This window comes from Bufo bufo, chromosome 6 (assembly GCF_905171765.1).
Source record: "Bufo bufo chromosome 6, aBufBuf1.1, whole genome shotgun sequence".
NCBI lineage: Eukaryota > Metazoa > Chordata > Amphibia > Anura > Bufonidae > Bufo > Bufo bufo.
The window spans coordinates 27,044,682-27,067,625 of NC_053394.1; the positions used below are offsets into that span (position 1 = coordinate 27,044,682).

At 45.8% G+C, this 22,944-nt stretch overlaps 1 long non-coding RNA gene across 1 annotated transcript; it reads right to left on the bottom strand.

Annotated features, from left to right (window-relative positions):
* Positions 1 to 716: 716 nt before the first annotated feature.
* On the bottom strand, positions 717 to 10,670 carry LOC121003994. The gene is made up of 3 exons (XR_005779637.1): positions 10,659 to 10,670; positions 7,407 to 7,411; positions 717 to 932 (listed from the first exon to the last, which is right to left on the bottom strand). It is a non-coding gene; the product is annotated as an uncharacterized LOC121003994 (long non-coding RNA).
* Positions 10,671 to 22,944: the final 12,274 nt, after the last annotated feature.

The following is a 22,944-nucleotide window of genomic DNA, read 5'->3' on the forward strand; positions in this document are numbered from 1 at the left end:
TCGTCCTCCACATAATCTTCCACCCAGTCTTCACCCCTGCCTTCCTTGTTGGTCTGCACACTTTCGAAAGCCCCAGCAGTTGGCACCTGTGTTTCGTCATCATCCGAGACGTGCTGCGATGGTCCTCCCATGTACTCATCTTGAAAGATAAGTGGTTAGGCATCGGTGCGCTCAATCTCTTCCACTTCTGGGGCAGGGCTATGTGGATGACCCTGGGAAACCCTGCTAACAGAGTCATCAAAAAGCAGAAGAGACTGCTGCATGACTTGGGGCTCAGACTGCTTGGCTGATTTGCAAGGGGGTGAGGTGAAAGACTGATGGACATCGGCTGCAGGTGCCAACTGTGGTCTTTAAGCAGGAGACTGGGTGGGAGACAATGTGAAGGAACTGGATCCACTGTCAGCAACCCAATCGACTATCGCCTGTACTTGTTCAGACCTCACCATTTGTAGAGCCGCATTAGGCCCGACCAAATACAGCTGCAGGTTCTGTCGCCTACTCGCACCTGAGGAAGGGGTTGTGCGTGTAGCTGGCACAGATTGACCACGTCCTCTACCTGCAACAGGAGCTCCACCAGCAGCACCACGACCTGGGCCAAGTCCAGGGGCGTAACTATAGGGGAAGCAGGGGAAGCGGCTGTTTTGGGGCCCTGACCAAGAATTGGCCCATCCAGGAGGAGGAGGACTAAAAGATTTTGTCAGGGCCCCCTCAACATTATTACACAATAAAATTATATACAGTGGCAGTATAGACAGTGTATAAAACAGATGGAACAGCTGCCGGCCCTGGTCTGAGAGAGCAATCTTTACTAGCCACAGGAATGGGGACGGCATAAAAGGAAGGGGTTGTGAAGAAATTACTGGGGGAGGGGGGCCCCATTCAAAATTTGCTGTGGGGCCCAGTCATTTCTAGCTACGCCACTGGCCACATCCCTTATTTGACGCTCTGCTCTTATTTATCGAATTTAGGATCTTGCCCTAAATGGGTGTTAAATTAATAGTAGAATAGAACGACAGTATGTAAAGGGTGTTTCTCACACGGCCTGAACCAGACTAGGCCTCAATTAAAGATTTCTTTGCCCAAAATGGCTGTATTTCAAATGCCTGACTCAAACCCCTGTATGTAAAGGGTGTATCTCACACGGCCTGAACCACTGTAGGCCTCAATTAAAGATTTCTTTGCCCAAAATGGCTGTATTTCAAATGCCTGAATCAAACCCCTGTATGTAAAGGGTGTATCTCACACGGCCTGAACCAGACTAGGCCTCAATTAAAGATTTCTTTGCCCAAAATGGCTGTATTTCAAATGCCTGAATCAAACCCCTGTATGTAAAGGGTGTATCTCACACGGCCTGACCCACTGTAGGCCTCAATTAAAGATTTCTTTGCCCAAAATGGCTGTATTTCAAATGCCTGAATCAAACCCCTGTATGTAAAGGGTGTATCTCACACGGCCTGACCCACTGTAGGCCTCAATTAAAGATTTCTTTGCCCAAAATGGCTGTATTTCAAATGCCTGAATCAAACCCCTGTATTTAAAGGGTGTATCTCACACGGCCTGACCCACTGTAGGCCTCAATTAAAGATTTATTTGCCCAAAATGGCTGTATTTCAAATGCCTGAATCAAACCCCTGTATTTAAAGGGTGTATCTCACACGGCCTGACCCAGTGTAGGCCTCAATTAAAGATTTATTTGCCCAAAATGGCTGTATTTCAAATGCCTGAATCAAACCCCTGTATGTAAAGGGTGTATCTCACACGGCCTGACCCACTGTATGCCTCAATTAAAGATTTCTTTGCCCAAAATGGCTGTATTTCAAATGCCTGAATCAAACCCCTGTATGTAAAGGGTGTATCTCACACGGCCTGAACCACTGTAGCCTCAATTAAAGATTTATTTGCCCAAAATGGCTGTATTTCAAATGCCTGAATCAAACCCCTGTATGTAAAGGGTGTATCTCACACGGCCTGACCCACTGTATGCCTCAATTAAAGATTTCTTTGCCCAAAATGGCTGTATTTCAAATGCTTAAATCAACCCCCTGTATGTAAGGGTGTATCTCACATGGCCTGACCCACTGTAGGCCTCAATTAAAGATTTATTTGCCCAAAATGGCTGTATTTCAAATGCTTGAATCAAACCCCTGTATGTAAAGGGTGTATCTCACACGGCCTGACCCACTGTAGGCCTCAATTAAAGATTTATTTGCCCAAAATGGCTGTATTTCAAATGCCTGAATCAAACCCCTGTATGTAAAGGGTGTATCTCACACGGCCTGACCCACTGTAGGCCTCAATTAAAGATTTCTTTGCCCAAAATGGCTGTATTTCAAATGCCTGAATCAAACCCCTGTATGTAAAGGGTGTATCTCACACGGCCTGAACCAGACTAGGCCTCAATTAAAGATTTCTTTGCCCAAAATGGCTGTATTTCAAATGCCTAAATCAACCCCCTGTATGTAAGGGTGTATCTCACATGGCCTGACCCACTGTAGGCCTCAATTAAAGATTTCTTTGCCCAAAATGGCTGTATTTCAAATGCCTGAATCAAACCCCTGTATGTAAAGGGTGTATCTCACACGGCCTGACCCACTGTAGGCCTCAATTAAAGATTTATTTGCCCAAAATGGCTGTATTTCAAATGCCTGAATCAAACCCCTGTATGTAAAGGGTGTATCTCACACGGCCTAACCCACTGTAGGCCTCAATTAAAGATTTCTTTGCCCAAAATGGCTGTATTTCAAATGCCTGAATCAAACCCCTGTATGTAAAGGGTGTATCTCACACGGCCTGAATTAAAGATTGGTGCACCAAATGGCGGTATTTCAAATCTCTGAATCTAACCAAAATATATTAAGCGTGTATCTCACAATGACATATGCAGCAAAGGCTGCCAAATAAACATTTTTTGCCCAAACGGGTGTTTGTTTAATAACTCAATATGGCAGCAGTACAGTCGTGGCCAAAAGTTTTGAGAATTACATAAATATTGGAAATTGGAAAAGTTGCTGCTTAAGTTTTTATAATGGCAATTTGCATATACCCCAGAATGTTATGAAGAGTGATCAGTTGAATTGCATAGTCCTTCTTTGCCATGAAAATTAACTTAATCCCAAAAAAAACTTTCCACTGCATTTCATTGCTGTCATTAAAGGACCTGCTGAGATCATTTCAGTAATCGTCTTGTTAACTCAGGTGAGAATGTTGATGAGCACAAGGCTGGAGATCATTATGTCAGGCTGATTGGGTTATAATGGCAGACTTGACCTGTTAAAAGGAGGGTGATGCTTGAAATCATTGTTCTTCCATTGTTAACCATGGTGACCTGCAAAGAAACGCGTGCAGCCATCATTGCGTTGCATAAAAATGGCTTCACAGGCAAGGATATTGTTCCTACTAAGATTACACCTCAACCAACAATTTATAGGATCATCAAGAACTTTAAAAAAAGAGGTTAAATTCTTGTTAAGAATGCTTCAGGGTGTCCAAGAAAGTCCAGCAAGCGCCAGGATCGTCTCCTAAAGAGGATTCAGCTGCGGGATCGGAGTGCCACCAGTGCAGAGCTTGCTCAGGAATGGCAGCAGGCAGGTGTGAGCGCATCTGCACGCACAGTGAGGCAAAGACTTTTGGAAGATGGCCTGGTGTCAAGAAGGGCAGCAAATAAGCCACTTCTCTCCAAAAAAAACATCAGGGACAGATTGATCTTCTGCAGAAAATATGGTGAATGGACTGTTGAGGACTGGGGCAAAGTCATATTCTCCGATGAAGCCTCTTTCCGATTGTTTGGGGCATCAGGAAAAAGGCTTGTCCGGAGAAGAAAAGGTGAGCGCTACTATCAGTCCTGTGTAATGCCAACAGTAAAGCATCCTGGGACCATTCATGTGTGGGGTTGCTTCTCATCCAAGGGAGTGGGCTCACTCACAATTTTGCCCAAAAACACAGCCATGAATAAAGAATGGTACCAAAACACCCTCCAACAGCAACTTCTTCCAACAATCCAACAACAGTTTGGTGAAGAACAATGCATTTTCCAGCACGATGGAGCACCGTGCCATAAGGCAAAAGTGATAACTAAGTGGCTCGGGGACCAAAACGTTGACATTTTGGGTCCATGGCCTGGAAACTCCCCAGATCTTAATCCCATTGAGAACTTGTGGTCAATCCTCAAGAGACGGGTGGACAAACAAAAACCCACTAATTCTGACAAACTCTAAGAAGTGATTATGAAAGAATGGGTTGCTATCAGTCAGGAATTGGCCCAGAAGTTGATTGAGAGCATGCCCAGTCGAATTGCAGAGGTCCTGAAAAAGAAGGGCCAACACTGCAAATACTGACTCTTTGCATAAATGTCATGTAATTGTCGATAAAAGCCTTTGAAATGTATGAAGTGCGTGTAATTATATTTCACTACATTACAGAAACAACAGAAACAAAGATCTAAAAGCAGTTTAGCAGCAAACTTTGTGAAAACTAATATTTGTGTCATTCTCAAAACTTTTGGCAACGACTGTATGTAGATCGCTGAGTTAGATTCAGATTTTGAGCAAAGACTCTCTCCTATTCTCTCCCTGAAATCACCAGCAGCATCCTCTCCCTACACTAAACACAGCAGAGTGACGTGTAGCTCTACGTGACTCCAGCTTATATAGAGGCTGGGTCACATGCTACACTGGCCAATCAGAGCCATGCCATTAGTAGGCATGGCTGTGATGGCTTCTAAGGTCAGACAGTTAACCGCTTGTTGATTGGCTGCTCTGCAGCCTTTCAAAAAGCACCAAGAAAGCGCCGAACACCGAACCCGAACCCGAACTTTTACTGAAATGTTCGGGTTCGGGTCCAGGGTCCAAAAATCCTAAAGTTCGGTACGAACCCGAACTTTACAGTTCGGGTTCGCTCAACCCTATTCGTAACGTAAATTTTTACGTTGGTTTAGTATAGTTTGGGAATGGTTTTATTTTGTCCATAGCTTCTTAATTAGTAATGGATGTACATACACTCACCTGAAGAATTATTAGGAACACCTGTTCTATTTCTCATTAATGCAATTATCTAGTCAACCAATCACATGGCAGTTGCTTCAATGCATTTAGGGGGGTGGTCCTGGTCAAGACAATCTCCTGAACTCCAAACTGAATGTCAGAATGGGAAAGAAAGGTGATTTAAGCAATTTTGAGCGTGGCATGGTTGTTGGTGCCAAACTGACCCATTTCTAGGGTTTACAAAGAATAGTGTGAAAAGGGAAAAACATCCAGTATGCGGCAGTCCTGTGGGCAAAAATGCCTTGTGGATGCTAGAGGTCAGAGGAGAATGGGCCGACTGATTCAAGCTGATAAAAGAGTAACGTTGACTGAAATAACCACTCGTTACAACCGAGGTATGCAGCAAAGCATTTGTGAAGCCACAACACGCACAACCTTGAGGCGGATGGGCTACAACAGCAGAAGACCCCACCGGGTACCACTCATCTCCACTACAAATAGGAAAAAGAGGCTACAATTTGCACGAGCTCACCAAAATTGGACTGTTGAAGACTGGAAAAATGTTGCCTGGTCTGATGAGTCTCGATTTCTGTTGAGACATTCAAATGGTAGATTCCGAATTTGGAGTAAACAGAATGAGAACATGTATCCATCCTCTGATGGCTACTTCCAGCAGGATAATGGACCATGTCACAAAGCTCTAATAACTTCAAATTGGTTTCTTGAACATGACAATGAGTTCACTGTACTAAAATGGCCCCCACAGTCACCAGATCTCAACCCAATAGAGTATCTTTGGGATGTGGTGGAACGGGAGCTTCGTGCCTTGGATGTGCATCCCTCAAATCTCCATCAACTGCAAGATGCTATCCTATCAATATGGGCCAACATTTCTAAAGAATGCTATCAGCACCTTGTTGAATCAATGCCACGTAGAATTAAGGCAGTTCTGAAGGCAAAAGGGGGTCCAACACCGTATTAGTATGGTGTTCCTAATAATTCTTTAGGTGAGTGTAGTTGTTCCGTGTGAGGGCGTATTTGTCTTTTTAAGAAGGGTGAAATGCGAATAAGGTGGCCTCTTACATAAGCCTTGCGTGCGCACCAAGTCGTGTTGGGTTGCACATCTGGGGTGCAATTGCACATGAATTATTCTGTAAGAGTTTCATTAATTTGGGATTGGGTGGAAGGTAAAGATAAATGATAATTGTTGGTTAGCAAGGGTGTGTATGTGATTTGGTTGAATCACTCCGAGATTAGCCATGAAATTGGTGTGTGACCATGTTATGGCTCCTATGCTAGAGGATGAAATATTTTGCAAAGTCCATTTATTGACAATTAGCAAATCAATTCTAGAATACTGGTTATGGGGGGTATGAGTAAAAAGTGTAATCGTGTTCTGATGCGTGTAACACTCTCCAAGTGTCATATAAATCTTCTGCCAGTAGATATTGCACAAAATGTAAGGAGGGTTGAGATTTCGTATGGTACGACTTGTCAATAGATGCCAATGGAGGCAAATTGAAGTCTCCACATATAGCTAGAGAGTCTTGTTTCATATAGTGCACATCTAGGATTAGACATGCATAAGTGAGTGTCACATTTAGGCCAGAAATACAGCTTTTTGCTTACTGGGGTGAAAAAACCCTCTGATATACTGCACATCTGGGATTAGACGTGCATAAGTGATTGTCACATTTAGGCCAGAAATGCAGCTTTTTGCTTACTGGGGTGAAAAAAAAATATCTGTTTCATATAGTGCACATCTAGGATTAGACGTGCATAAGTGAGTATCACATTTAGGCCAGAAATACAACTTTTTGGTTACTGGGGTGAAAAAACCCTCTGATATACTGCACATCTGGGATTAGACATGCATAAGTGAGTGTCACATTTAGGCCAGAAATACGGCTTTTTGGTTACTGGGGTTCAAAAAACCCTCTGATATACTGCACATCTGGGATTAGACGTGCATAAGTGACTGTGAAATTTAGGCCACAAATACGGCTTTTTGCTTACTGGGGTTATAAAAACCCTCTGATATACTGCACATCTGGGATTAGACATGCATAAGTGAGTGTCACATTTAGGCCAGAAATATGGCTTTTTGCTTACTGGGGTTAAAAAAAAATCTCTGATATAGTGCACATCTGGGATTAGACCTGCATAAATTACTGTGAAATTCAGGCCACAAATACCGCTGTCATATGGAGTTAAATATTTTTTTTTTAGTGCAATACCCTACATCAGGGTTTTTATTGGCGGTTAATTATTTTTAACAGACTTAACCACTTTTTACTTTGCTTGGTGAACGCTAACTATGAGGCAAACATCTAATAAGGGGCGTGGTCATGGTGGTGGTGGTGGTGTTGGTGGAGCCTCTGGTGCAGGAAGAGGACGTGGCCGTTCTGCCACAGCTACACGTCCTACTGAACCTACTACCTCAGGTCCCAGTAGCCGCCAGAATCTACAGCGATATTTAGTCGGGCCTAATGCCGTTCTAAGGATGGTAAGGCCTGAGCAAGTACAGGCGCTAGTCAATTGGGTGTCCGACAGTGGATCCAGCACGTTCACATTATCTCCCACCCAGTCTTCTGCAGAAAGCGCACAGGTAGCGCCTGAAACCCATGCCCATCAGTCTGTCACATCACCCCCGTGCATATCGGGGAACCTGTCTGAGCCTCAAGTCATGCAGCAGTCTCTTATGCTGTTTGAAGACTCTGCTGGCAGGGTTTCCCAAGGGCATCCACCTAGCCCTTCCCCAGGGGTGGAAGACATAGAATGCACTGACGCACAACCACTTATGTTTCCTGATGAGGACATGGGAATACAACCTCAGCACGTCTCTGATGATGACGAAACACAGGTGCCAACTGCTGCGTCTTTCTGCAGTGTGCAGACCGAAAAGGAGGTCAGGGAGGAAGACTGGGTGGAAGACGATGCAGGGGATGATGAGGTCCTAGACCCCACATGGAATGAAGGTCATGCCACTGACTTTCAGAGTTCGGAGGAAGAGGCAGTGGTGAGACCGAGCCAACAGCGTAGCAAAAGAGGGAGCAGGGTGCAAAAGCGGAGCAGCCGTCGCCAAAACAGTTTGCCTGCTACTGGCCACCGTCACCAGGGACCGAGCACACCAAAGGCAGCTTCAAGGAGTTCCCTGGCATGGCACTTCTTCACACAATGTGCTGACGACAAGACCCGAGTGGTTTGCACGCTGTGCCATCAGAGCCTGAAGCGAGGCATTAACGTTCTGAACCTTAGCACAACCTGCATGACCAGGCATCTACAGGCGAGACACGGGCTGCAGTGGAGTAAGCACCTTTAAAATCAAGAAAAGGGTCAGGCCCCTCCTGCTCCCTCTTCTGCTGCTGCCTCGGCCTCTTCCTCCGCCTCTGGAGGAACGTTGGCACCTGCCACCCAGCAAACAGAGGATGTGCCACCAACAACACCACCTCCGTCACCAAGCATCTCCACCATGTCACACGTAAGCGTTCAGCTCTCACAAACCTTTGAGAGAAAGCTTAAATTCCCACGTAGCCACCCTCGATCCCTGGCCCTGAATGCCAGCATCTCTAAACTACTGGCTTTTGAAATGCTGTCATTCAGGCTGGTGGAGACGGACAGCTTCAAACAGCTCATGTCGCTTGCTGTCCCACAGTACGTCGATCCCAGCCGCCACTACTTCTCCAGGAGAGCCGTGCCCTCCCTGCACAACCAAGTATCGGATAAAATCAAGTGTGCACTGCGCAATGCCATCTGTGGCAAGGTCCACCTAACCACAGATACGTGGACCAGTAAGCATGGCCAGGGACGCTATATCTACCTAATTGCACACTGGGTAAATGTAGTGGCGGCTGGGCCCCAGGAAGAGAGCTGTTTGGCACACGTCCTTCCGCCACCAAGGATCGCAGGGCATCATTCTTTGCCTCCTGTTGCCTCCTACTCGGCTTCCTCCTCCTCTTCTACCACCTCTTCATCCGGTCAGCGACAGACCTTCACCACCAACTTCAGCACAGCCAGGGGTAAACGTCAGCAGGCCGTTCTGAAACTGATGTGTTTGGGGGACAGGCCCCACACCGCACAGGAGTTGTGGCGGGGTATAGAACAACAGACCGACGAGTGGTTGCTGCCAGTGAGCCTCAAGCCCGGCCTGGTGGTGTGCGATAATGGGCGAAATCTCGTTGCAGCTCTGGGACTAGCCGGTTTTATGCACATCCCTTGCCTGGCGCATGTGCTGAATTTGGTGGTGCAGAAATTCATTCACAACTACCCCGACATGTCAGAGCTGCTGCATAAAGTGCGGGCCGTCTGTGCGCGCTTACGGCGTTCTCATCCTGCCGCCGCTCGGCTGTCTGCTCTACAGCGTAACTTCGGCCTTCCCGCTCACCGCCTCATATGCGACGTGCCCACCAGGTGGAACTCCACCTTGCACATGCTGGAGAGACTGTGCGAGCAGCAGCAGGCCATAGTGGAGTTTCAGCTGCAGCACGCACGGGTGATTCGCACTGCGGAACAGCACCACTTCACCACCAATGACTGGGCCTCCATGCGAGACCTGTGTGCCCTGTTGCGCTGTTTCGAGTACTCCACCAACATGGCCAGTGGCGATGACGCCATTATCAGCTTTTACAATACCACTTCTATGTCTACTTGAGAAAACACTTAGGGCGATGATGGAAGAGGATGTGGCCCAGGACGAGGAGGAGGAAGAGGGGTCATCTCTAACACTTTCAGGCCAGTCTTTTGGAAGTGGCTCAGAAAGAGGATTTTTGCAACAGCAGAGGCCAGGTACAAATTTGGCGAGCCAGGGCCCACTACTGGAGGACGAGGAGGAGGAGGAGGATGGGGATGAAGCATGTTCACAGCGCGGTGGCATCCAACGCAGCTCGGGCCCATCACTGGTGCGTGGCTGGGGGGATACGGAGGACGCAGATGATACGCCTCCCACAGAGGACAGCTTGTCCTTACCTCTGGGCAGCCTGGCACACATGAGCGACTACATGCTGCAGTGCCTGCGCAATGACAGCAGAGTTGCCCACATTTTAACGTGTGCTGACTACTGGGTGGCCACCCTGCTGGATCCCCGTTACAAAGACAATGTGCCGCCTTAATTCCCTCACTGGAGCGTGATCGGAAGATGCGCGACTACAGGCGCACGCTGGTAGACGCGCTCCTGAGAGCATTACTGACTGATGCCGGGGGACAAGTGGAAGCACAAGGCGAAGGCAGGGGAGGAGGACGAGGTCACCAACGCAGCTGTGTCAGCGCCAGCACCTCAGAAGGCAGGGTTAGCATGGCCGACATGTGGAAAAGCTTTGTCACCTCGCCGCAACAACCGGCCCCAACTGCTGATATGGAGCGTGTTAGCAGGAGGCAGCATTTGAACAACATGGTGGAACAGTACCTGTGCACACGACTACACGTACTGACTGATGGTTCTGCCCCATTCAACTTCTGGGTCTCCAAATTGTCCACATGGCCAGAGCTTGCCCTGTATGCCTTGGAGGTGCTGGCCTGCCCTGCAGCCAGTGTACTCTCTGAACATGTATTTAGCACGGTAGGAGGCGTCATTACAGACAGACGCAGCCGCCTGTCCACAGCCAATGTGGACAAGCTCACGTTCATTAAAATGAACCAGGCTTGGATCCCTCAGGACTTGTCTGTACCTTGTGCAGAATAGACAGTTCTAACAGCCTCAACCATCCATCCTTGTACTCAAGTGCACTTATTCATTTTTTTTTTTTTATATGTCCCAATATTTTGGGGGATACCCCTATGTAAAAATGCTAAATAACACACATCTGTGTTGGCTACCAATTCCTCCTTGCCGCCGCTTTCACCTAGACAGCCACGTGAGCCTACACTGCCACATCCACCCATTCACCGCCTCCTCAACCTCTTCCTCCTACATCATTCCTAATTTTTATTTTTTTAAGGTCTTTTATGTTTTATTAATTCATTTCCCTATCCACATTTATTTGCAGAGCAGTTGCCATGCTCTTAAGCACATTTTGCTGCCTTTTGCAGCCCTCTAGCTGTTTCCAGGGCTATTTTAGAGCCATTTTAGTGGCCAAAAGTTCGGGTCCCCATTGACTTTAATGGGGTTCGGGTTCGGGTTCGGGGTCAAGTTCGGGTCAAGTTCGGGTCCCGAACCAGAACTTTTTTTTTAAGTTCGGCCGAACCTGCCGAACCCGAACATCCAGGAGTTGATTTGTGTTTGGTGCGTACAAAGAAACTAATAATATATTGGATTGTTGATATTGCATACTAGTATAATATATCTCCCGTTGTTGTCAGTCTTGCTTTGAATCATTTGAAAAGAAAGAGAATTTTTAACAGCAATAATTACCCCTTTTTTTCTTGTTCATTGCAGGTGATGCAAATAAGTTGGTACATTTTTTTATGGTTAAGTCTATAAGTGTCAGACTCATTCAAGTGAGTTTCTTGAATGCAAATCACATCACTTTTAAGGGAATTAACTTCTTTCCATAATAGAGATCTTTTCTTTTTCTTTTTTCTTTTTAAAATCTTTTTATTGATTTTGTAACAGTGGTATGATGATACAAACAATGGTGCCGAAAAGCAAGATTGTACAGTGGTTTACAAGCGGATTTGTACAAAAAGATGACCAGCTAATATAAAGCAAGAGTACAGTACTGGCTTATTACAAGATAACAGTCAGCATAATCAGTATGATAATGCAAATACAGTTGCAAGAAAAAGTATGTGAACCCTTTGTAATTATATGCATTTTTACACAAATTGGTCATAAAATGTGATCTGATCTTCATCTAAGTCACAACAATAGACAATCACATTCAGCTTAAACTAATAACACACAAATAATTAAATGTTACCATGTTTTTATTGAACACACCATGTGAATATTCACAGAGCAGGTGGAAAAAGTATGTGAACCCTTGGATTTAATAACTGGTTGAACCTCCTTTGGCAGCAATAACTTCAACCAAACTTTTCCTGTAGTTGCAGATCAGACGTGTACAACGGTCAGGAGTAATTCTTGACCATTCCTCTTTACAGAATTGTTTCAGTTCAGCAATATTCTTGGGATGTCTGGTGTGAATCGCTTTCTTGAGGTCATGCCACAGCATCTCAATCGGGTTGAGGTCAGGACTCTGACTGGGCCACTCCAGAAGTCGTATTTTCTTCTGTTTAAGCCATTCTGTTGTTTATTTACTTCTATGCTTTGGGCTGTTGTCCTGTTGCAACACCCATCTTCTGTTGAGCTTCAGCTGGTGGATAGATGGCCTTAAGTTCTCCTGCAAAATGTCTTGATAAACATGGGAATTCATTTTTCCTTCGATGATAGCAATCCGTCCAGGCCCTGACGCAGCAAAGCAGCCCGAAACCATGATGCCCCCACCACCATACTTCACAGTTGGGATGAGGTTTTGATGTTGGTGTGCTGTGCCTCTTTTTCTCCACACATAGTGTTGTGTGTTTCTTCCAAACAACTCAACTTTGGTTTCATCTGTCCACGGAATATTTTGCCAGTACTGCTGTGGAACATCCAGGTGCTCTTGTGCAAACTGTAAATGTGCAAAAATGTTTTTTTTTGGACAGCAGTGGCTTCTTCTGTGGTATCCTTGGAGATGTCATTAGTGTAGGGGTTCACATACTTTTTCCACCTGCACTGTGAATGTTTACATGCTGTGTTCAATAAAAACATGGTATCATTTAATTTTTTGTGTGTTATTAGTTTAAGCAGACTGTGCTTGTCTATTGTTGTGACTTAGATGAAGATCAGATCACATTTTATGACCAATTTGTGCAGAAATCCATATAATTCCAAAGGGTTCACATACTTTTTCTTGCAACTGTAAGTACATATCAGTTAGATTACAAACCTGCAGTCTTGCTAACTAATGCTTATGCGCTAGTAAAGGAAAGACCGGATGATAACGGTTTGCCCTGCAGCCCTTACATATTCCTAACACTAACTTAAGCAAATATTAAATATAAAGTATAACTGCAGTGTTTCTCCTGATCTAATACTAGACAATATAGAAAATACTGACTGTCGAGCTAAAGGAAAAATCTTAGGATTGGCACCAAAAATTAGGATCTACTGAATTATCAGTATGAAGGTAAATAGAAATAAACCTAACATAAAAACAAAAGAAAGACAGGTGAGGTGGAGAGGAAAGGGTGGGGAGGGGGGTAAATTATGGGAGTTAACTGGGGGGGGGGAGGTGGAGGCTAATATGACACACAGTATCTACCTATATTTAAAGAGGAAGGACACGATCTGTAGGACCAAGGCATATGAGATCGACCTCTGCGAGCGCATCGGAGTGACCAGGCAACCAGCCGTATTGCTGCGCTTGAAATTTGTGAAAGTCTGCTCTGAGGTGTTGGAGTCAGAGGAAATTTATGTAATATCAACCTGCAGGTTAAGACATAGAAGGAGCAGAAGGGACCAATTCATTGAGCTGGTGTGCAGTAATGTTGTCCTTCCTAGACGTCCAAGGGGACCAAATTTCCAGATACCTATGATGTGAACGTGATTCCCAGTGGGATAGTGCGCTCAAAATATACTGTTTATCTTTTTCTGTGAATTTTATGTTCAAATCTCTTTCCCACTCTCTTATGAAGTATAAGGAGGGAGGGAGTTCTAATAGCAATTGGTTCTTAGAGACTGTAGAGATAATCTTCATGGGGTATCGGGATTGTGAGACTAGTTTTTCGAACCAGGATAATGACATATTTACACTAATTTTCTTAATAGTAGGGTTTAAGGCAACTTTTAAGCAGGAATATTGCAACTGGTTCAGAATATTTAATCAGAATTTCTTAATTATATTCGTAGGATTTAGAAGGGTGCCGTCACTATCCAATAATTCTTCTATTGGGAGGGTGGAGTTCCGTAATTGTGTGGGTAAGATGTTAAAGCTTACTGTGTTAAGACTAAGACAATCTTTAATATTCATGAGGGGTGAAGTGTAAGCTGTACAAATACTCCATACCTCCGGGTTATTCCATATAGACAAAGTAGTTGACATGAGTGGGACTTCCTTGTTCAGAAATATGGCTTTCCCTGACTCTGACAGCAGCAACGGCCTAATCGGACAACCTATCAGTCTTTCTTCTAAAGTGATCCAGAGCTTATGTTTAGGCTGCCTCAACAAGTCAATGATTCTATTGATGTGTACTGCTCTATGATATCTTTGAATTGAGGGGAAGCTAATTCCTCCTTTTAAAAAGGGGAGAAGAAGGATCTTATTAGAGATTCTAGGTTTTTTATTCCCCCAAACATAAGAGAAGCAGATCTTCCTAAAGGAGTTAAAAAAGCTACTTGGTAAGTTTATAGGTAGAACTTGTAATAGATAGATTATCTTAGGAACTATGAGGGAATTTAATATATTGCGTCTGCCTAACCATGAGATGAAGGAGGGGAACCAGGAGTTTAGAATTTCTGGTATGGATTTTAATAAGGGGGGGAAATTGGACTCATACAATTTCGCTAGATCAGATGTGACATTTATGCCTAGGAATTTTATATAAGAGTGTGACCATTCGAATGGGGAGTTCACTTTAAGTTTATCTAGGAGACTGGGAGGAAGATTTATGTTCATTGCCACCGACTTTGGCTGATTAATTTTGAAGTTTGCAATGAAACCGAATTCGGTAAACAACCTGATAATAGCAGGGAAGGCCTGAAGCGGGTTGGAGACCATTAATAGAAGGTCGTCAGCATATGCCGCTTGTTTGATCTCCAAGCCACCACAGCCCAGCCCCTTAATCTCCTTGGACTGTCTGATGAACTGTAAAAGGGGTTCTATTGTCAGGATGAAGAGGATTGGTGAAAGTGGACAGCCTTGTCTCGTCCCATTATTGATTTGTACTGGGCGAGAGAGAATGTAGTTTATTTTTATATTTGCGCTAGGGGAGCCATACATGGAAAAAATGGCTAGTATGAAGGGTTCTGGAAAGCCAAAAAAGGTGCTTTTGATATTAGCCCAGGCCACACGATCGAAGGCTTTTTCAGCATCTGTTCCCAGAACCACCAAAGGAGACCCGGTCTTTTTTGCTAGGGCAATGGTGTTAATAACTTTATAGGTGTTATCCTTACCTTCGCGATTAGGGACAAATCCGGTTTGATCAGGGTGTCCCAGATCTTTCAATAAATGTTTTATTCTATTGGCTAAAATCCTAGCGTAAATCTTCAAGTCAAGGTTTAGCAAAGAAATAGGTCTGTAGCTAGAACATAGACCGGGGTCCTTCTGTGGCTTGGGAATCAGAGTGATGTGGGCATTAACAGTTTGCGGTAAAAACTCCTTGCCTGAGAGCGCTGCATTAAAAGAGCTAAGAAGGTGGGGTGTTAAAGTTTCTCTTGAATGAAAGATAGTATAGCAAAGGTAGACCGTCCGGTCCTGGGGATTTACCTTTCACCATTTGAAAGTGTCAGAGAGTTCTGAGAGCTTAATTGGTGTGCATAGACCGATGGCTTGTTCGGGAGTCAGAGAGGGAAGTAGTAGTTTATTCAAGAATTCTTTGGTTAGTACTGATTTCTCTGTACACATGGCTTCAGGGTCAGATTTATCAAGATTATAAAGCCCTGAATAGAAACTGTGGAAGGCTTCTGCGATCTCTATGTCATCATTTACTAATTCTTTTCTATCATTCAGAATAGCCGAGATCCTAGACTTTCGCTTTCGTTGTCTTATTAGAGTTAGCATAAATTTTGTGGGTTTATTGCCGTGAGCGAAAAACTTCTGCTTGAGGGCAAGATAAAGCTTTGCTGATTGTTTGTTGAGAAGACTTTTAAGCTCATCTCTGGTAGAAGAAAGTTCCACCAGGTGGTGATTTGCTTGCGAATGTTTGTGAGCGGTCTCTAGTTCAGATATTTTGTCATAGAGCTCAGCTATTCTAATACGTCTTTGCTTATTTATATGTGAGGCTATAGAGATAAATTCCCCCCTGATAACTGATTTATGTGCCTCCCATATTGTATGAGGAGATACTGCCTCTGACTTATTAAGAACAAAGTAGTCTTTCAGTTTCTTATCTATCCTGTCTTTGACCTGTGTGTTATCCAGCAACGTTTCATTTAGTCTCCAGGTGAAGGTTCTGGGATGAGTGTTCGTTAGTTTCCATGTGATAAACATCGGGGCATGATCGGAATGAACCATATTTCCAATGTATGATTCAATACATAGATGTATTTGAGGTGTGGGGACCAGTATGTAATCTAGCCTGTGGTAGGTGTTATGAGGAGAGGAAAAGAAGGAGAAATCTTTTTCCATTGGATTTTTCGCTCTCCATGCATCCATAAGGTTGCTGTTATGTATACATTTTTTGATACCGTTGAGGGTTTTCAGAGAAACTGATGACTTCCCTGATGATATGTCAAGATGTGGGTTGAGGGCGACGTTGAAATCCCCTGCAATAAACACTATTCCCTCTCTGAAATCCTCAAATATTTGCCAGGAGTTTTCAAACCAAATTTTTTGGGCTACATTGGGGGCGTAAAAGTTGGTGAATGTGTACATTTGGGAGTTAATAGTCCCTTTCACTAATACATAACGACCATTAGGGTCTGTTAAATTGTCGGTCATATTAAAGTCGAGATGTTTATGGAAACCGATACTGGCTCCAAGTCTATTCGAGTGTGTGGAGGAACTGTGAAACCATTGATTGTAGTAAGATCTAGACAGATTGGGGACTCGATTATTTTTAAAATGCGTTTCTTGTAATAAGATCACCTTCGTTTTTTCTTTGTGTAGATAATGTAAAATCTGACTCCTTTTAGTGGGATTTTTAAAACCTCTGACATTATATGTGGCAATATGGATGTCAGCCATGATGGGGTTTGAGTAGTGAGGGGGCAGTACTTACATACCACTGGTTGCCTCAGGCTTCTCCAGTTTCACTGTCTGGTGGAAAGGTAGATGGTGTCATTGGAGCAAAGAGATTGCAATTTTGGGAGGGTGGGACAGGGCTAAAAGATAAAGGAGAGAACGTCAACTTGAGTAACGAACATTGTATAAACAACAATCCTCTGCTGTATATGTAAACTAGGGATTTAGATATCCCAATGTTGGATCTTTCTAGGTCCGTACTTCTGGCAAGGGCCGGAAGCACTAAACCCTGTAAACCGTACAGGGTCAGCATGTGAGGCAGTAACAAATGAACTCACGAGTGAGATAAAGAAGTGAGTTATGGAATATAGTAACCCATGCCCTGAACAATGCACAAGCCCTGAGCCTGAGCCACAGGCTGTGCATAAACCGGAGCTTTTGAACATGGATCACTGATCACCCAGACCCCGACCCCACCTGTAATACATTCAGGTGTATCAACCCTAATTACAGGGGCCTAGAAGGTCATAGAAGGTGGGGTAGGGGGTCTACGAGACCAGTAATCCAGTTACCATCGTCAGACCGCCAAAGGCGGATCAGTATAATCAGGCCATCCTAAGGGGAAAAGAAACAAAATCAATCCTCTTCAGAAATAATGCGCCTAGGGGTTAGTTTCCCGTGCTTTCTCTTAGACTTTGAGGATTTGCTTCCTCCTACTAGATCCCATGAAGTGGGAGGCAAGATGTCCTGTGGAATAAGGACGTCATTGGTAGCTGACCAGTCCGGGATGTCTACATCTTGTATCTCCAATGCTTCTAGGATATCTGGGAGGTCCTTTGGGGATCTCAGGATGAGCTTCTTCTCTTTCCATGTGATGAGCATACCGAACGGGAACAGCCACCTAAAGACTATGCGTCTATGTCTTAGGAGGTCTGTGAGTGGTTTCAGGGCACGCCTCTTATTTAAAGTGGCAGGGGCAAGATCTTGAAAAAGTAGGATTCAGGAACCTTCATAGACTATATTTTCACTTTCTCTTGCTCTTTTCATTATAAGGTCTTTTTGAGCGAAATTTAGCAGTTTGCAGATGATGTCTCTTGGGGGGTCACCCTGCTTGGGCCTAGGGCGAAGGGCACGGTGGGCTCTCTCAATTATGATTGGGTCTGTATATTCTTCACCCAGTAGAGCTTCGCAAATTTCTTTAACCGCACTATGTATGGCCTCATTAGCAATATATTCAGTGACTCCTCTGATGCGTATGTTATTTCTTCTGCATCTATTGTCCTGATCATACAGGTAATTTATGTGGTTTTGGTAGGCAGAGAGAGCGGTTGAGTTTTTGTTTGTGTATTCTGCAACTGCTGCTTGGGTGGACTCCAATGCTTCAACTCTCTGACCTACTTGTCTCACTTCGCGTTTTATTTCAGACAGTTCCCCTAAGACAGGATTTAGTGCTTTAGATCAGTGGTCCCCAACCTTTTTTGCACCAAGGACCGGTTTCATGCAAGACAATTTTCCCAGGGACCGGTTGGGGGGGGGAGGGGGTGGAGTTCTGGGGCGGGGCTTAGGGGGTGGGCGGGACCGACTGATTCACGCGCATAACAAAACACAAAGGTGCATATTAAAATATATAACACTATATAATGACTATATAAACTGACTATGGTCTCTGCTGCACTGGTCTCTGCTGCACTGGTCTCTGCTGCACTGGTCTCTGCTGCACTGGTCTCTGCTGCACTGTACCGTATTTTTCGCCCTATAAGATGCACCTAGGTTTTAGAGGAGAACAATAAGAAAAAAATATTTTTCATTACACCTCAGGTCAGACCAGCAATCAGACCCCCAATGTTAATCAGACCTCAGATTAGACCCCCAATGGCTCAGATCAACCACCAAACCTTTAGCCATCTATCAGCCCCCAATGTCAGCCATACACCCCCCCAATGTCAGCCATAAGCCCCCCATTAGCCCTTCATGTCAGCCATAAGCCCCCATTAGCCCTTCATGTCAGCCATAAGCCCCCCATTAGCCCTTCATGTCAGCCATTAGCCCCTCATGTCAGCCATTAGCCCCCATTAGCCCCTCATGTCAGCCATAAGCCCCTATTAGCTCCTCATGTCAGCCATAAGCCCCCATTAGCCCCTCATGTCAGCCATAAGCCCCCATTAGCCCTTCATGTCAGCCATAAGCCCCCCATTAGCCCCTCATGTCAGCCATAAGCCCCCCATTAGCCCCTCATGTCAGCCATAAGCCCCCATTAGCCCCTCATGTCAGCCATAAGCCCCCCATTAGCCCCTCATGTCAGCCATAAGCCCCCATTAGCCCCTCATGTCAGCCATAAGCCCCCATTAGCCCTTCATGTCAGCCATAAGCCCCCCCATTAGCCCTTCATGTCAGCCATAAGCCCCCCCATTAGCCCCTCATGTCAGCCATAAGCCCTTATTAGCCCTTCATGTCAGCCATAAGCCCCCCATTAGCCCCTCATGTCAGCCATAAGCCCCCATTAGCCCCTCATGTCAGCCATAAGCCCCCCCATTAGCCCTTCATGTCAGCCATAAGCCCCCCCATTAGCCCTTCATGTCAGCCATAAGCCCCCCATTAGCCCCTCATGTCAGCCATAAGCCCCCATTAGCCCTTCATGTCAGCCATAAGCCCCCCATTAGCCCCTCATGTCAGCCATAAGCCCCCATTAGCCCTTCATGTCAGCCATAAGCCCCCATTAGCCCTTCATGTCAGCCATAAGCCCCCATTAGCCCTTCATGTCAGCCATAAGCCCCCCATTAGCCCCACATGTCAGCCATAAGCCCCCCCATTAGCTCCTCATGTCAGCCAGCCCATAAGCCCCCCATGTCAGCCAGCCCATAAGCCCCCCATGTCAGCCAGCTCATAAGCCCCCCATGTCAGCCAGCCCATAAGCCCCCCATGTCAGCCAGCCCATAAGCCCCCATGTCAGCCAGCCCATAAGCCCCCCATGTCAGCCAGCCCATAAGCCCCCCATGTCAGCCAGCCCATAAGCCCCCCATGTCAGCCAGCCCATAAGCCCCCCATGTCGGCCAGCCCATAAGCCCCCCATGTCAGCCAGCTCATAAGCCCCCCATGTCAGCCAGCCCATAAGCCCACCATGTCAGCCAGCCCATAAGCCCCCCCATGTCAGCCAGCCCATAAGCCCCCCATGTCAGCCAGCCCATAAGCCCCCCATGTCAGCCAGCCCATAAGCCCCCCATGTCAGCCCCATGTCCCCCAGGTCAGCCATCAGTGCAAATCAAATCAAATAAAATAAAAAAAACACTTACCTCTCCTGGTCACCATCGCGATCCTCTTCATTCTGCTGTCGGCTGGCTGTGTATAGCGGCGCACAGCGTGAGATCACAGAGCGACCTCACGCTGTGAGCAGCCCTGCACAGCCGATAGCCGAGCCGAGGACCAGGAAGCGGTGAGTACAGATCCTTCACCGCTCCCTGGTCCTTCTGTACTAATGAAGCGCTTCCATAATGGAAGCGCTTCATTAGTACAGAGTTAAAGACTGCCCTGATCGCCGAGGCCCGGCTAACAATCTTCCACGGCCCGGTCCTGGGCCGCGGCCCGGCGGTTGGGGACCGCTGCTTTAGATAACGCTTGCAAGATAAAAGATCTGGAAATAGATAAATCTGAGGCTGCTTCTAAGGGTTCATCTTCACTCTCCCTTTCAATCTGTGACGTTAGCTGTTTTTGTGCATTGCTTTTAGATGTGGAAGAAGGGGCTTCTTGATTTGCTGTATTTTTCTTCATCATAAATCTGTTTAAATCGGATTGTGAAAGAGAAGGAGCCTTTGGCTGATTGTGAGTGTCCTCGTAAACCCCCCTATACATGCCTACTTTCACCATAAGTGCGAATGAAACTTGCACCTGAAGCGAAATTTGCTCACTTCTTCATCACAGGTCAAGTGATCTTTACAACATTTCTACAGTGCATGCATTTGCCAGAGCTCCGGCGCTTTAAGCCATAATCTGAATGATGAGTATAGCTTCTGTAGTAATTGCACTATGAACAATTAGGACACTGTCTCTTTAAATCTGACAATTTAGTTGAGCAGCAACTTCTATGCTCAGAAATTCAAACGGCAAGGCATATCAGATATAGTAAGTGTGCAGCTGTAGTTTAGCACTACTAATAAGCCCAAGTGCCAAGTGAAAGCTAAAAAAAACGCCGCTGGCAGCCGTTGATGTGGCTAGGAGCGACCGGAGCCTATACGGTAAGACACCGATTATGTCAGCTGGAGCTCCTCGTTTGTCCAGAGTATACTAGGCGCAGAGGGGAACCTTATCGCATGGAACCGGCGCTGTTGTTGTTAGGGAACGCTGCCGAACCGACCGATGTTTGGATCCACAAAATGGCGCCCGCTTGTAAGTTCCGTCCTGCAGTGAGCTGACTCCCAGACTTGAGCACCTGTATAGGTCTGTTTCCATAAGCAGGCTGAGAAATGTCACCCAATCAGCACCAGTGATAAAATCAGTCCGGGCTTCTTGTCTGCTGGAGAGGCTCCGCTGTAGTCACGTCCGATACTAATTCAGGCCGTGGATGCCTCCACTGCTAGGCCTCGGCGGCAGTGTAGTGTCCCACTAGGTAGGCGTGGGCACTACACAAGGGTCAATCGGTTCACGTGTTACTTCTGCTCACAAGAGACAGTAATATTATATTTAACTATGTACTTTAATGTATTTTCTATGTGTTTTTATATGCAATGTTTCCCCTGTGACATGCATAGCAGGCCTATGAGGGTGTAGTTAGGCATCCTAGACACTAGAGGGAGATAGGGAGCCCCTAGTATAAATGTTCAGGCCCAGACAGGGAGGAGTTAGTCTGTAGTCAGGAGTCTGTGGAGACCGAAGTGAGAAGGCACCAGCCGGAGATATGCTGAGGGCCTCCTCCTGACATGCAGCTTGATAGTCCTGGCTGCTAGCTACTACCAGGAGGCTAGTGAAGGACTCTAGCCTGCCTGTAGATAAAGTGAGCCTCAGTTAGCTCAGAAGATTACCCCAAGAGAAGAGATGTACCTCCTGGGAGAAACCTGCAGTTACCCACAAACCAAGCAGCGTCCTTGCATCCAACTAAGATAAGTAACCTGATGAGCAGAGGTACTATAAGTTAGTCAAGAGTCAATACTGGAGGAAGGATTTTTTACCAAGGATTAAAGCCAGCATTTAGGCATCCGGGCCTTGGGATCCAGCCAGCTAGAATAGCTGAAGGGGATAGTGCAGCATAGTTCTGCTAAGCATTAACTGTATACCCTCCAAGTATCTTGCAAGATTATACCTTCCATACTGTGAAGTAAACCTGCTTGTGAAATATTGTTACAAGGGACTGCATCATCATTATCTACTGTATGTACAAAGTTGGACTGTTCAAAGTAAAGCAACGTTTGGTTCACTATACCATCTGTGTACCTCTATTACTACTCCTACAAACCGGTGTGCCACCGTTACAGGCACTGGCGTCATGATCCTTAAAGGGACCTTGCCTCAGGCACTCAAAATACCTGCAACATCCAGGGCACCTCACACACCATCAGGTCTGGTCCCTCCATACAGAGTGTGCCCCAGAGGAACTTGTGTCTACCTCTCCTTCACTGCCGCATGCCTGCCCAGGGTCCTCCAAAAAGTGAGTAACCCTCGATTGCCCATAACAGTGACCTCACTATCGCAATACCCTGCAGGTCTGGCGTGCTGCATAAATTGGCGTCACGAACAGGATACGATCATATCCGCGCCATTGTGGAATACCAAAAACTGTGTGCCATTATCCACCTAAAAAGTGACTAAGCCCTATTGTTTTATTGAAAAATTGCTGGGCCAAAGAACTGTACTAATTTGCGGTGTGAAACTGCTTTTTATGGACTGTTTTGCTGTTGTGAAGCCACCGCTTGCTGTCAGTGAATAGACAGCGTTTTGCTTAAAGATGGCAGCTTAGCTTGACTGGATTTATTGCTGCGTCATCTTCATACTTTGCTGGCGGGAAAAATTGGCGCCTTCTGCTGAAAGTGCGGGAAAGGCTATATGTCCGCGCCACCGCCCAGTCTGGACATTTGCATGTCTGCAATGATGGACTCCGCCTCCCCTATACTGGAGTACCTGGGGGGCGGCCTCCCAGAGCAATGGGAGGATCTGACTAC